This window comes from Schistocerca piceifrons, chromosome 6, assembly GCF_021461385.2.
Source record: "Schistocerca piceifrons isolate TAMUIC-IGC-003096 chromosome 6, iqSchPice1.1, whole genome shotgun sequence".
In the NCBI taxonomy this organism is placed as follows: Eukaryota; Metazoa; Arthropoda; class Insecta; order Orthoptera; family Acrididae; genus Schistocerca; species Schistocerca piceifrons.
This window is the reverse complement of record NC_060143.1, coordinates 409,259,584-409,274,642: the sequence shown is the minus strand read 5'-3', so window position 1 is coordinate 409,274,642 and position 15,059 is coordinate 409,259,584.

Genomic DNA, 15,059 nt, shown 5'->3' with positions numbered 1-15,059 from the left:
ATACGTCCAGCGCAAACACCCATCCTTGTGAATCTTCTCTCGCTCAACACACACATTCACTTCCGTTGCCGCTTACCCAGCACACTGGTCACTTCACCTGCTCTCGCCACCGTGGACAAGATCATTGCATTCTTTGAACCTAACTCCCCATCTCAGGTTGAGCTAATCCGTTACTTCCGGTTTCTGGCTCCTCGTGATCGCCACTGCAACCAGCTGCAGTGCACTGCGAAACAAGCAGCTGTGTCTTGAATGTACACAGTAGTTCTAACCAATTCCATCCAGATATAGACCATCCAGAAAAAAAAGAAAAAACACACACTTCTTTACCCAATGCGAAACAGTGAGTTTGTTGACCATACACCTCAAATTTCTCACACAAAATGTAGCTTTCTCCCTCTTATACAAGTTAGTTTCGAGAACAGAAGAAATCGAGGCATACACGCTTTTTTACATCGCTAAAGTATCGTTATTTGTCGTGAAAATCCTGTAGTAGTATGGCATAGGCTACATTTCCCCTACGTCTTCTTTCATCAAGTAGAAAAAAAATCTTTTCTTATCAACTTAATATCTGTCACATTGTGCATCACAGGACTAGAATATTGAACTCATTTTTGGCTCGTGATGGAGTGCTAAGATCTTCTACGTCACAGGACATCTCCTCACTTTCAAACTCCTTAAGGTAACCAAATGCTTTGCCACATACGAAGTTTCTGAAGGTAACAGCATAGAGAAAGGAGGTAAATATCACGTTATACTACGTGTAAATTCAATAATACGATGGTTTTCTCTCTCTGTGTACGTGGGAGACTGAAATTTCCTTAAAAGATATTACGGCAACAAAAAAACCGCCAAATTACCGCTCCAAGTCGAGAATCGTATTCGCGGTGCCCTAGCCATCGGCTCCGCTCACCAGACAGTACATCATTGATATTAAATTGATAGGGTAATTAATCAAATTGATAGGGTAATTAATAGTGTAATCCAGCATTCGGATTACACTCACCAGGTAGTTGAAATGGGAATCCCTGGAGGGAAGACGATGTTCGTTTTGAAGAACACTATTGAGAACCGACATTTGAATCTGACCACAGAAGGATTCTACCGCCGGCAACATACATTTCGCGTAAGGACGGCGCTATTAAAAAACATGACCACAACGACTGTGTTATCGTCACCCTGCACAAAAAACGGTTTTGGTTCTGAAAGCACACACAAGAGTCGCTGATAGCGTTACACATTCTGGTAGAAATGCTGTCTGCGATTTGGAATCAAGTCTAGCCATTCAACCACATACTTGCATTGAATCCTACAGAGACGTCTTTTAATGATTACAGTCACTGGTGAATCATATTTGTGCCACTCTCACATATCGAAACGACTCACCTTTTATGAATCTATCTGCTAAGGATCACATATGACAATAACTCCAGCGTGGTTTTTCAGACAGTCGCTCTGCATCTTGTCACTGCTCCTCAGCCTTTACCCCGCCCTCCCCGCAGCTTCTTCCAGGTGATCAAAGCAACTTAGGTCGGAACTGAACAGAAGTAGGAGAGACTTCTTCTAGTGAGCAGAGAGAAGAGAGAGAGAACAAACAACTCCAAAGCTCCATCTCTCTCTCTCTCTCTCTCTCTCTCTCTCTCTCTCTCACACACACACACACACACACACACATACATGCACGCACACTCTTAGCATCCAGAAATCTGGCCCACAATTATCTTCATCAAACGACACTCTCTGAGAGCTGTAGCACCATAAGCAGGATCCACTCTCACATCGAGCAGATGATTTCCGACTATTGATGACTGGTTAATTGATTTAATTATGTGAGTCAGTTGTTCTTTTACCTCCTCCAATCGAACAAGATACTACTCCTGTTTTCCCACCCTGACCATGAAGGTTCAAGAGGTGCTTGAACTGTATGGCCCGTCTGAATTTCTCTGTGAAAAAATAGCTAAATACTGGAAAATCCCAGTATGTATCGAACGCTGAAGTAATAGGAGTTCGTGAAAGTATGTTATAGAGATAGCGATTTTCACATCCGGTACTTAATTGTGGCAGAGAGTATCAAATTGAACTGCAGTTGTTGTTATATAATGAAATAAGCAGATGAAAAACGACAAATTCCGTTAGACTGCTGGGGTTGTCAGCAGTCGGATGCATAATGACAATCGACTCTGTGAGTGACCACTTGCACTTACATGCACCGATCACAACTAGGGCAGCAACACTCAGCTTCCGATCGAAAAGCTATATGTTAGTGAAGTGCGTCCCACAATACTGCAATTATAAATATCATCACAAGAAATTACACTAGGTTGTTCGATAAAACTCTTGGGGTGCTATCCATAACTGTGATTGGAACTTTCATCAGAATTCTTGTGCCATTTCAAATATTTTTATAGTGAAAATGGGTCCGTCATTATTGCAATTATCTCATAAACTATAACCTGCGGAAAAATCTCATTAAGGCTTTCTGTAGAACTGGGGAGCTCTTCAGAATTGTGATCAAATTTTATCTTCGCAAATCGCTGATTAATTACTTTTCAACATTAAAATTTTCCCGATAATTAGTTGTTTCTTCGCTAAATTCTGCAGAAACATTCAAATTTAATACAGAGAGCTCTGGAAGTGTAGCATATATACCAATAACTCTGGAAAAAATGTATATTTTTCGTAAGTCTGGTGCCAATTTCACAGCTAGTCAGTTATTCAGAAATGTGTTCATATTTCTGTCGCAAATTCTACAGAACTGTTCAAAATTTGTACACAGCGATCTATAATTATAGCATACGTATCAAAAACTGAAAAAAATTAATATTTCTTTTAAGTCAGGTGCCATCTTCACATGACTGTGGAAGAGGGCCTCTCATTCTTCCAGTTATCTAATAACCGATTATTTGTACAAAAAAAGTAATTAGCGTTTTCTGTAGAACTCATTGGGAGCTATTCAGAATGGTGATTGTTAATTTTTTGGCAAATCTGGCAATTCATTTTTTCCAGAATGAGATTTTCATTCTGCAGCGGAGTGTGCGCTGATATGAAACTTCCTGGCAGATTAAAACTGTGTGCCCCACCGAAACTCGGGACCTTTGCCTTTCGCGGGCAAGTGCTCTACCATCTGAGCTACCGAAGCACGACTCACGCCCGGTACTCACAGCTTTACTTCTGCCAGTACCTCGTCTCCTACCTTACAAACTTTACAGAAGCTCTCCTGCGAACCTTGCAGAACTAGCACTCCTGAAAGAAAGGATACTGCGGAGACATGGCTTAGCCACAGCCTGGGGGAGGTTTCCAGAATGAGATTTTCACTCTGCAGCGGATTGTGCGCTTTCGAGTCTCGGTCGGGCACACAGTTTTAATCTGCCAGGAAGTTTCAATTCATTTTTTGTACTAGATTAAAATTTTCACAAGTCTTATTGTTTTATTCGGGAAATTCTGCAGAACTATTCAGATTTTACACAGAGAAATCTAGAACTATGGCATACCTATCAAGAACTCTGAAAAAATGTATGTTTCTCGAATGTCGGATCCCAACTTCACATGACTCATGTGATTTGGGGAATCCACGAAAACCTGTATCTGAATGAAGATTTAAATACAACTACTCCTTTATGCTGGTCCAATATCTTACTCACTGTACCACATCACGCAATAATGTCTCTATATCCTAAATGGCTGATGGTGGCGCGTACCGTAGCATGCAGAACCCAACTGACAAAATATTGGTACAATCTAATGGCGTAACTTGTCAGCGAAGAACCTTCCCATTATTCCATGAAATTTCGATTGTGTGTGTAACATCCACGGAAGACGAAATTGTACACCGCCAGTTCCGCCTAACGGTCACACGTTAATGGCAGTTTCTGGTATACCGCGAAGAGACTGTCCCTTGTTAAGCAAACTCATCTCATTTCCCGGTGTATCATTAAAGACTTTCTACATGATTGGAAATTAGTCTCTACAAGCCGTTCTAAATGTGGGGACTTCTGCGACAGAATAAATCCCGTAGTGATGTTGCTAATGCAACTGGTCCTTTCTTACTTGAAGCCGCTCTTACAACCATTAGCTTAGAAATAAAGAATTCTCGTTTATAGCATTGGGCTGTTTATCAAGAAGTGCAAAATGTCTGCAGTGCTTCAGCAGTGGTTTTTGTAGCCAAACTAGCTAAATCGATTTGATCAATAGAAATGATTTGTAAAAGCCTGCTACCAGTCACGATTTTATTTTACGTGATGCATTTCGGGAAATTATTTTCATTTTCTAGTGCGTTTTTCTCTTTGTATTATGCCATTTTTAGAAGTTTTTTCTGTGTGATGTTTTCCATTGTTCTGTTGCCTTTAATGCAATATATAAAACAGCGCAATTTTTAGTTGATTTTCAATCTTTATGTATACGAGTAGTTAGTGGCGAAATTTGAAAGAATTGTACTTACAGTTTTCTTGTGGTCCTTTTGTGCAGTGTCTCACACATATTGAACAACAGACCAATTTTCTGTGCACAACATACATCCAGAATAACGAACTTACATAAACAAACAGTTACAAAAACGTTTTTAGATGTAGTCAACAGAGGTAATATTATAGGTCTTCCACAGAATATGACATACTTTTGTATATATCCATTTCAAATGAAGCATTTAAGCGAATTCATAGTTGAAACCTGTTGAATCACATTGTATTGTCTTCCACAGAATATGACATACTTTTGTATATATCCATTTCAAATGAAGCATTTAAACGAATTAATAGTTGAAATCGGTTGAATCATATTGTATTGGCGTGAACAGTTAGATAATGTTTACAAAACACTGAAAGATATTATACGATCATGTAACAGTCTAAATTGTCAAGGCCTTCTCGTTAGAGTCAAAGGAAACTGGTACGTATAACATCCGATTTCTATGTTTGATGCCTTCTGTTGTGGTGCGTTAGTAGGAGAGTCACGTATATGAACTAATTTCTATCCCCAGAGTCGTCCGTTAAGGCGCATTAGCGGGAGAAGTTAAACGTACACCATTCAGTTTGTGAGAAGGTGGGCAATGACTTGAAAGAGAAGTAGGAGCTCCACTTACCTAAGCCAGTAAGAAACATGGAAATCGGCTTGCAAAGCATATCCCTCCCCCAGTACCGTTATGAGATACAGCATCGGCACAGACACTGTAGTGTATACTGATCTGATTCAATGGGAAAAATTATTTTTTTACATTTAACTAACTCTCCAAATATTCTGCAACTAAATAAAATAAAACCCACAGCAAAAAGTTGCCAATGTCTTGAAACGAGGATATAAGATGAACATCAACAAAAGCAAAACGAGGATAATGGAATGTAGCCGAATTAAATCGGGTGATGCTGCCGGAATTAGATTAGGAAATGAAACACTTAAAGTAGTAAAGGAGTTTTGCTATTTGGGGAGGAAAATAACTGATGATGGTCGAAGTAGAGAGGATATAAAATGTAGACTGGCAATGGCAAGGAAAGCGTTTCTGAAGTAGAGAAATTTGTTAACATCGAGTTTTGATTTAAATGTCAGGAAGTCGTTTCTGAAAGTATTTGTATGGAGTGTAGCCATGTATGGAACTGAAACGTGGACGATAAATAGTTTAGACAAGAAAAGAATAGAAGCTTTCGAAATGTGGTGCTACAGAAGAATGCTGAAGATTAAATGGGTAGATTACATAACTAATGATGAGGTATTGAATAGAATTGGAGTGCAGAGACATTTGTGGCACAACTTGACTAGAAGAAGTGATCGGTTGGTAGGGCATATTCTGAGGCATCAAGGGATCACCAATTTAGTATTGGAGGGCAGCGTGGAGGCTAAAAATCGTAGAGGGAGACCAAGGGATGAGTGCACTAAACAGATTCAGAAGGATGTAGGTTGCAGTAGGTACTGGGAGATGAACAAGCTTGCACAAGATAGAGTAGCATGGAGAGCTGCATCAAACCAGTCTCTGGACTGAAGACCACAACAACAACAACAAATAATACCAAAGTAATTTTAGTAAGTAAATCAAAAGGGAAAAAAATGAAATTTGTAACTGACGCGAATTAAGGTACTGATCGAGAAAACACACGGTTATGATGCTTCAGACGACAGTGACAACAATGAAGTGTGCAGTCCCGTAATTATCAAATCTATTAAATTCCTTTAGATAACAACGTACAACAAACAAAAGGAAGTTCCAACGTCAAATACATTCAACATTATGTTATGTAAGCCGTCAGAAGCCAGTGGGGCTGTACAATCCCGTTTCCAAAGACGAGGATAGAAGACTAATGAAAATACTAACATACCGGCAGAATACTCAGAAAACGTTGGAGAAACAGGTAGAGACAAGAAGGAAGCTTGACGAGGCAAATGTAATTTTTCGATTTATCGCTGAAAGATGTTGACATGTTACGCTTTCTCTTAATGAATAATTTTTGAAACAAAAGGAATGGACATGGTGAAATGCTTTTTGCTCTGAAGGATCATTAATGTGGCCTCGAAAAGTGAGGTTCGATGAAGGATACGTCGCCTATCTTGCATTTGAAAGACACGACAGAAAGACTGTTAATCTAGAGTGTTTAAAGGCAATGTAACGATGAATATTGTGCGTTCGCATACCATTCAAATTCCATTGTCGTTATGATTCAGTGACTCCTGGAAAGGAGGCTGATGGTACGTAACGAAGTGATACATTCAGATGCCACAGAGGGCGTAGAGTTTTTGGTAAAGTGTAAATGAAGTTACAAAATTCTAAATTCTTGTGATTATTAGTACAAGCAGCAGTAACCGATCTACTTGTTGTCTTATAGAGGTGTTGCCGACCGCAGCGCCATATTCTGCCTGTTTATATATCTCTGTATTTGAACACGCATGTGTATAGCAGTTTCTTTGGCGCTCAATATATAACAAGTACTACATATTTACAACATGTGTGGGCATACATGCCCGCACGTCTAATATGGCGACAAAGCTCGCTATGGGGCATGGGCAATGGAAACCCCACGAAAACACATTCGGTAGTTAGGCCGATTAGGTAGTTAGCCTGGTAGGATCACATAGCGAGGAAGATGAGATCATATTTGAAGGCGCGTCGTACGGTGGGAGACTCCAATTACGTTGGCGTGTGTGCGGACGCCTTGGGCGGCGCAGGTGTCGACGCGGCCACTAGCGGATCCCGGGGTCGCCAGGCGTTGACCCCAGTGCAGCCGCAGCCGCGGCGCTGCAGGTGGGGCCTGGGGCCGGCTCAGCCGCTGCCGCCTAGCTGGGCCCCAAAAAGAAAGCACCGCGCGCCGCTACGCAAATCGCATCGCCGATTCGGCGCACGTCCCAGCGCCGCTTATCTCACGGCCGACACACACAGTAAATAGCGCTCTTCCTCTAAACCACCACCCCGCAACCCCCCCGCCCCCCCCCATCTCATTCCGTGTACCTGTGAGTATGTGTGTGTTTGTGCGCCTGTGCGCGTGCATATGTGTGTGTGTGTGTGTGTGTGTGTGTGTGTGTGTGTGTGTGTGTGCTTGTTCGTTAGCACCAGGGGAGGCACTCGTTGTTCTGACGTCGAACGGGCGATAAATCTGGAAAGGGATTCCGTCTGCTGGCTCTATTCACACCAGTGCCGGATCTCCACGTATAAACTGGAAAAAAATATTCTACGTCGTGTTCATACTAATCGGCAAAGCCAACTGAGGTCTCGACCCCAAGGCTAACTAACCTGATTATATGGCTAAGTACCGCAGTGCTCCGCTTGTCCCTCTGCTGTGCGAAAACGCTAGCTGACTGCGGAAAATGTCTTCGCAATCGTCAAAAATCGACTTATTTTTAAAATCATTAAATTTATTGTCGTAGAGGACGAGAAAGTAGTGACCATGTCGACGAAGAAGGCAAAAGAATATACTTACAAAATGTGTAAGTCGAGGAATTCTATGATGTGAGAGAAACGATATGCGCTTACGTTTACGTCTATAACCTTCAAGCCACGTTTCGATGTGTGGCGGACGGCATTTTGAGTACCAGGGTAACTTCCCCCTTTTCCTATTCCAATCGAGTGTGGTTCGCGCGAAGAACGATTGCTGGTAAGCCACCGTGTGCACTGCAATACCTCTAAGTTTACCTCCATTGTCTTTTCGCGAGGTATACGTTGAAGGAAGCAGTAAAAAGGTTGACCCCTCCAGGACAGTATGCTCTCGGAACTTTAACGGTAGACCACACCGTGATGCAGAACGCCTCTTTTGCAGCGTCTGCCGCTGGAGTTGGCTGAGCATCTCCGTGACGCTTTCCCGCTTAGTGAATTGAATGAACCTGCAGCGAAACGTACTGCTTTGCTTTGCATCTTCTCTATTTCCTCTACCAATCCTATCTGCTACGGATACCAGTCTGACCAGCGATATTTAAATATTGCTCCAACGAGTGTTATATAAGATATCGCCTGCGTTGATGGACTATATTTCCTGACAATTTTTCCAATGTTTCTCCGTCTGGCATGTGTCTTACACGCGATTAACTTTATGTAGTTGTTCGACTTTAAGTAGATCCATAAACATACTCCTAGATATTTTATGGAAGTAACTGCTTTCAGATTGTTCTGCAATTACGTAATCGTATAGTAAAGGATCGTTCTGTCTATATATTGGTAATACGATATAGTTGCTTGTGTTGAGGGTCAATTGCCATTCTCTGCACCAGACATCGATCCCTTGTAGGTCTTCCTGCATTTCGGTACAACTTTTCAGGGTTGCGACTTCTCTGTATACAACAGCGCGTCATCCGCGCGAAGCACCGTCCGACGTTATCTCCTAGGCCTATAACGCTCCCTTGGGGCACGTCCTATGTTACTTTAATTCGGAAGACTTCTCTGAGCAGAGAATGACATACTGTGTTCTGTTTGCCAGAAACTCTTCGATGTAGTCACACCGCAAGTCTGATATTCCGTACGCTCGTATTTTATTCATTAGGTGGCAGTGCGGGACTGTACTGAACACCTTCCGGAAGTCAAACATCATAGCACCTACTGCTTTCTAGGCCCCATAGTCGAACAGAGCGAGCTGGGTTCTACATGATCGTTGTTTTCAGAACCTATTTTGATTGCTACAGAGGAGATTTTCAGACTCCAGAAATGTCATGATTCGCGAGTATAAAACAATTTCCGAAATTCTACAACAGACCGACATCAGACACAAGGGCCTATAGTTTTGGGCGTCTGTTAAACGGTCCTTCTTGAAAACAGGAATGACCTGTGCTTTCATTTCAGATACTAGGAACGCTTAGGGTACACTGCTGCTAGAAGAGGAGTAGTTCTTCCGCTTACTGTGGTGTCACCGCCAGACACCACACTTGCTAGGTGGTAGCCTTTAAATCGGCCGCGGTCCATTAGTATACGTCGGACCCGCGTGTCGCCACTGTCAGTGATCGCAGACCGAGCGCCACCACACGGCAGGCCTAGAGAGACGTACTAGCACTCGCCCCAGTTGTACAGCCGACGTTCTTATCAATGGTTCACTGACAACTACGCTCTCATTTGCCGAGACGATAGTTAGCATAGCCTTCAGCTACAATTGCTACGACCTAGCAAGGCGCCATAATCCTTTGCTACATATATTGTGGTTATAACATGTATCATCAAGAGCGATGTTCTACAATTGTGGATTAAAGTTAAGTATTCCAGAAGCTACGTACTTTTCTTTATAGCATTCATTACGTATCCTGTTTCAGACCTCACGCCAGCCTGCGTGAGTTTAAGCGCGTGCCTTTCGGCTTCCTCTCATTGTGTCTAGGCTGTCTTGTCTAGACACAACACTTACTATATGTGGAATCGAATTCGTATCCCGACAGGTTCAGTAGCCTTTCCTCTGATGATCGATTTCAGTTGCCTTTCTATTCCTTGGCCACTTGTTTCGATGTATGTCATTTTGTCATTCTTGCGACAGTTTTGGAAAAAGACGTTTAGCATTTCGGCCTTTTTTGTGTCATCGCTGTTTCAGTGTCATTATGGTCACAGCGTGTCTGGACCAATCGCTTCGATCCGTTTACTGATCCTACGTAAGACCAAAACTTTTCGGGATTTTGTGTCAAGTCGTTCGTTGAAAGCTTCGCGCATGGGCCCTCGTTACGCTAATTTTGGTTTCGTTTGGTTTTAGTTTATTCGTGATGCTTTGATTACGTTTAAATTTGCTATGAAGTTCTATATGTTTTCGCAGCAGCTTTCTAACAGAGTTGTGGAACCACGGTACGTCTTTTCTATCACTCAGAATTTTGCTCGGTGTATACTTGTCTACAGCATACTGTACGGTGCTTTTGAACTTTGTCCATTGATGCTAAACGTTGTCAGTTATGGAGGTGAAACTTTGTGTTGGCCTGTGAGATAAGCTGAAATCTGATTCGCATCACTCTTCCTGAACAGAAACATCTTCCTTCCCTTCTTTGTATCCCTATTCAAAACTATATTCATTGAAGCAATAACGGCCTTATGAGCACTCATTTCCTGTTCTACTCGGAGTCTAGAAGTTCGGTACTGTTTGACAGCAACAGGCATAAGCCGTTATCCTCACGTGTCGGTTCTCTGACTGACGGCTCAAAGTTATTTTCGGATAAGCCACTTAGTGCAATTCCACACGATTGTCTGTCCCTACTACTCGTCCTACTCACTTGAGTCTCCCAGTTTATAGCTGATATGTTAATATTTCTAACTAAAACTGTAATACGACCAGGAGATTTACAAAAAAATCTCCAAATTCCCCATAGATGTTCCGCTACTGCTGCTGCTCAGGCAGAGGATCTACAGAAGCATTCGATGATCATTTGCGACCCACCTTTAACACTTACCATCACCCACATTATTTCGCATTCTGAGTCTGTATTAATCTTACTAGACATTATCGTATTTTTTATTGCATAAGACCTTTCTTTTCGACACACGTTCGGGCCAGAGTTCAGAATTTCATTTCTACTGACGTCTCATTTCAGCCATCTTCCTATTCCTAATACTGTGTGAGCATTGTCACTATTTGTATGCGGGACTAATTCCCAACGTGCGTGATTAGCCGAGCGGTGCCGGCACAGTAGGTCATCGTGTTCGGTCAGAGAGCTGACTGCCCTCTGTAATAAAAAAAAAACTGAGTGAAAAGATCAATAACGAGCTTCGACGGATGTTATGTGACGTCCGCTACGACGAAATACAACGAACCATAACGAACAAAATGAAAAAAAGGGTCTAAGGCGCTGCAATCATGGACTGTGCGGCTGGTCCCGGCGGAGGTTCGAGTCCTCCCTCGGGCATGGGTGTGTGTGTTTGTCCTTAGGATAATTTAGGTTAAGTAGTGTGTAAGCTTAGGGACTGATGACCTTAGCAGTTAAGTCCCGTAAGATTTCATACACATTTAACCATTTGCCTAATTCCGGTACCTTTGTATAGACGCTCCTGCAGGTAACTAATACTTTATTAATATTTTATTTCTCCGATCTGCTATGACAATAGCTATCATGTTTGGGCTCATAACACATCTTATAGGGCTTATGGAGAGATTTCTCACTCCTAAGAAAAACCACATGTGCATGCCGCACGTACTCCGCTAACGTGGTAGCCACTGCCTGTGTGTTGTGCACGCTTCACCTATTAAGGAGGCTCTTAGATATCTCCACCCGATAGCGGACGTTGAGAAATGTGCGTCCACTACCATTGCAGAGTCGTCTGAGCTACTGTTTTAGACCTTCCGCTCTGCTTCAAACCAGAGGAATGCAATAGGTTCCGGGAACAGTGCTGCAGAACGATAGGTTTGCTTTCTGCTTTCACCCTGCGGACGAGGATAACTTTCTTCACCAAGTCTGCCAGCCGCCTGTAGGAACTGAGGATGATCTCTGAATCCAGAGGGCAGGCGTCATTCGTATCGACATTCAGGCAGTTGCACCCAGTGCGCTCAATCGCTGTCGGTAGAGCCTCCTCCACGTCTCGGCCGAGACATTCACTGCCAGGCAAACAAAGTGGACACTAAGCTTCTTTCCGGACGTGCCCGCTATTTCCTTGAGGGGCTCCATCACACGCTCCCAACGACATGCAATACCATCCCCTGCACTTGTTCGGACCTGTGAGGAAGATCGGATACTCGTATAGTCCCAACAAGCGAGGCATCATTTGCTGGCTCGGATAGATTTCCAGCAGAGGGCAAGACCTCAGACTTGTTTTTGAGGCGTAATGGTCAGTCGTGTGGCCAGTACCAACTTTCACCTCAAGCCTTAGAGATATGTGACGCTGCCGCTGATTACCAATCACCATTGGGCAAATGTCGACCAACAGAGGCGAGCGCTTCGGAAAGCGCTGAAGCATCACGGAGCCCAGGCTCCAGAGGATCCGAGACATTCGTCTCAGGTGCTCCAGTGCCACCGCAGCCCATGGCCGAAGCTCGAAGCCTGTCGACAGTGGCCAACGCAGCTTCCCCCTGTTTACGGACAGTAGCCAGTCCTCCTGCATCCGCACACCACAGCCTCTATTCATTTTTAATCAGTTTTATTTTGTATCACAAATAATGTTACACTAACCCCAAAGACTCTAAGTGAGATCTAAGTTCTGCTGCTATGCTACTTCTAGCATACGCTACCCGAGAAAGTCAGGTTACACAAGATTTTTTAAATTTTTTTTAATCTTATGGGACACACTAGTTAACCTAAATTATCCTAAGGACAAACACACACACCCATGCCCGAGGGAGGACTCGAACCTCCGCCGGGACCATCCGTACACAAGAATAATGAACTAAAATTTACTTTAAAAACTTAGAGTAAGTAAACAACTGTCCACACTGTAAAACACACATGTACAATTCAATTATTCGCGGAAGTGCGTTAAAAAAACAGAAACTAAACTAAATTACTGTTTATTACTGAAACTACAGGAACGTCGTTCAGCTCAGCAACAGCTGCTTCAGTGAGAATGGTATTGGGTATCTACCCCAAACTAGAGGAAGCAAAGTGCTCAGTCATCTTCGCGATAGATGTGTTATCAGACAGCATTTCTTTGGTGCTACGGACAACAACCATGTTCAAAGTAGTTCAACTAAGTTTCTCCATTCGTTGTTGAAGTTTAACATCAATAGCTCTACTCAGTGCACAACGATGGTACTTACTGTGATTCTGGAAACAAGTAAAAGTCATATGGATGTAGCTTGGTGAGCAGGGTTACTGAAGGAGGACGGTCTTATGACACTGTTTCTAAAACTCGTGAATTGATAAAGATATGTGTCGTCAGGAGCTTTGTCATTGAGATTTTTATTGTATGTCGTGTCACGATGTTATTTTAAAATTGACCTTTGTATGGAGCACTATGACCTCAAAGTATACAAACTCTTGATGCTTGTGTAATTATTTCACACTAACGCGTCGCTGCGTGTCCACTTGAGACTAAATATCGCTGACTCGGTCTAGAAAGCATTATTCGCACAAAGTACCAAGTTCACACGGTCCAGTTCTGGAATACGACCCTCTGCTACCTGCAGAACGTCGCACCCTGTCTTCCTCTGAAGGGGACGTGTCGTTACCTCCAGACTTGGAGAGAATCTTGCCTAGTTCTGTTACAGTTCTTGCGAATAGCGCTACATTCAGCAAATTACTTCTCAAACCTTGGTCTCTGGTTGAAACGTAGCAGTGTATCGAATATCTGAAATACATGAAAAGTTACGGGACGTAAAATATGTCGATTACCGCGAAAGCATGGAGGAAAGTGGAATGATAAAGGTTATCGGGGAAAAATGTTGGATATCATCAGAGGAAACTCAAATGAAAACAGTAATCTAACAACGCTTTTATCATCATTTGGTAGATAACACCTGTGACTACGGTACTTAATGCAAGGCGTAAACATTTGTATGTTGTCTCACATACTGAAAAAACAACAGTCGAATAAGTGGAAACGGGACATGAAAAATAGATAAATAATGGTTCGTATTTCAGCTCAATGAATTTCATAGCTTGAAGGTGTCAGCATGTTCATTGCAGAAAAAGAAAAAAAAGCGAACGTTTCACAAAAGGACGTGAAGGATGAATTTAAAGACTAATTTGTGGGACCTGAATACAAACTGACTTCGCAGTACCTACACATCGTAGTGTGAACGAAGAACAGAAAAATAAAACTTAAACAAAGTGCAGAATCAGTTTGCCTTCAGATGTCATAATCAATCTTTATATCCGTCCCTCGCAACTCTTTGTGAAATGGTGTCGTTTTTATTTTGCTGTGGTCAAGTGATAGTGCTGTATTTGAACTCTGTCACGCTGCTGATCAGCTAACAAATCCAAGTTTACTCCAGGTTCAGACTCAAGATCCTGTTACTCAGATATGAGGAGATATCCTATGACAATAAACAATCCTATGACAATCCTATGACAGTAAACAATAATGGAGTCTACGTAGTGTCAATACCATGTCCGATACCTTGCCTGGGTTCAAGAATATCGTTTTGAGGAGCTCTCCGAATCTTCTATGTTTTATACCAAGGTTGTTTTTAACTGTTCCTCGATGCCTTGAGAAATGATGACTGAGTATACAATTGGTCGTAGCTGACAACTAAGTGAGTCAGAAATAATAAATGAAAAGCACCAGTTTGCCTTTGTTCTGCAATATTACTTTTATTGCTAACCGGTTTTGTCTGAAGATGGCCTTGTAAGCCGAAAACCGGTTAGCAATAAAAGTAATATTGTAGAACAAAAGCAAACTGGTGCTTTTCATTTATTATAATGTTGTTCTACCAAGAACCGACGGAATATTCTGTTAATATGTTTTCATCACGTACACATCAAAGCTATTCACCACTGTAAATAGTTATTAGTCATTCTCGAATTTGGTGTGCATTTTCAAATTATGTGAATTCATTTCTGAGACCTCCACTATTTATTCCATACCTTTTTTACATTTTTTTTCAAACAAATAATTGATGTACGTTTCCTCCGATGTAAACTTATCTCAATATGAATTATAGTTGTTTAGCATAAGAAATACAGCATTCGTCAAAAGGGATAAGGAGTAAATGCCACGTGGCTTTAAGTCTGTTTCAAGGTTTTCGATTTATATGCAAGCCCTCATTTCA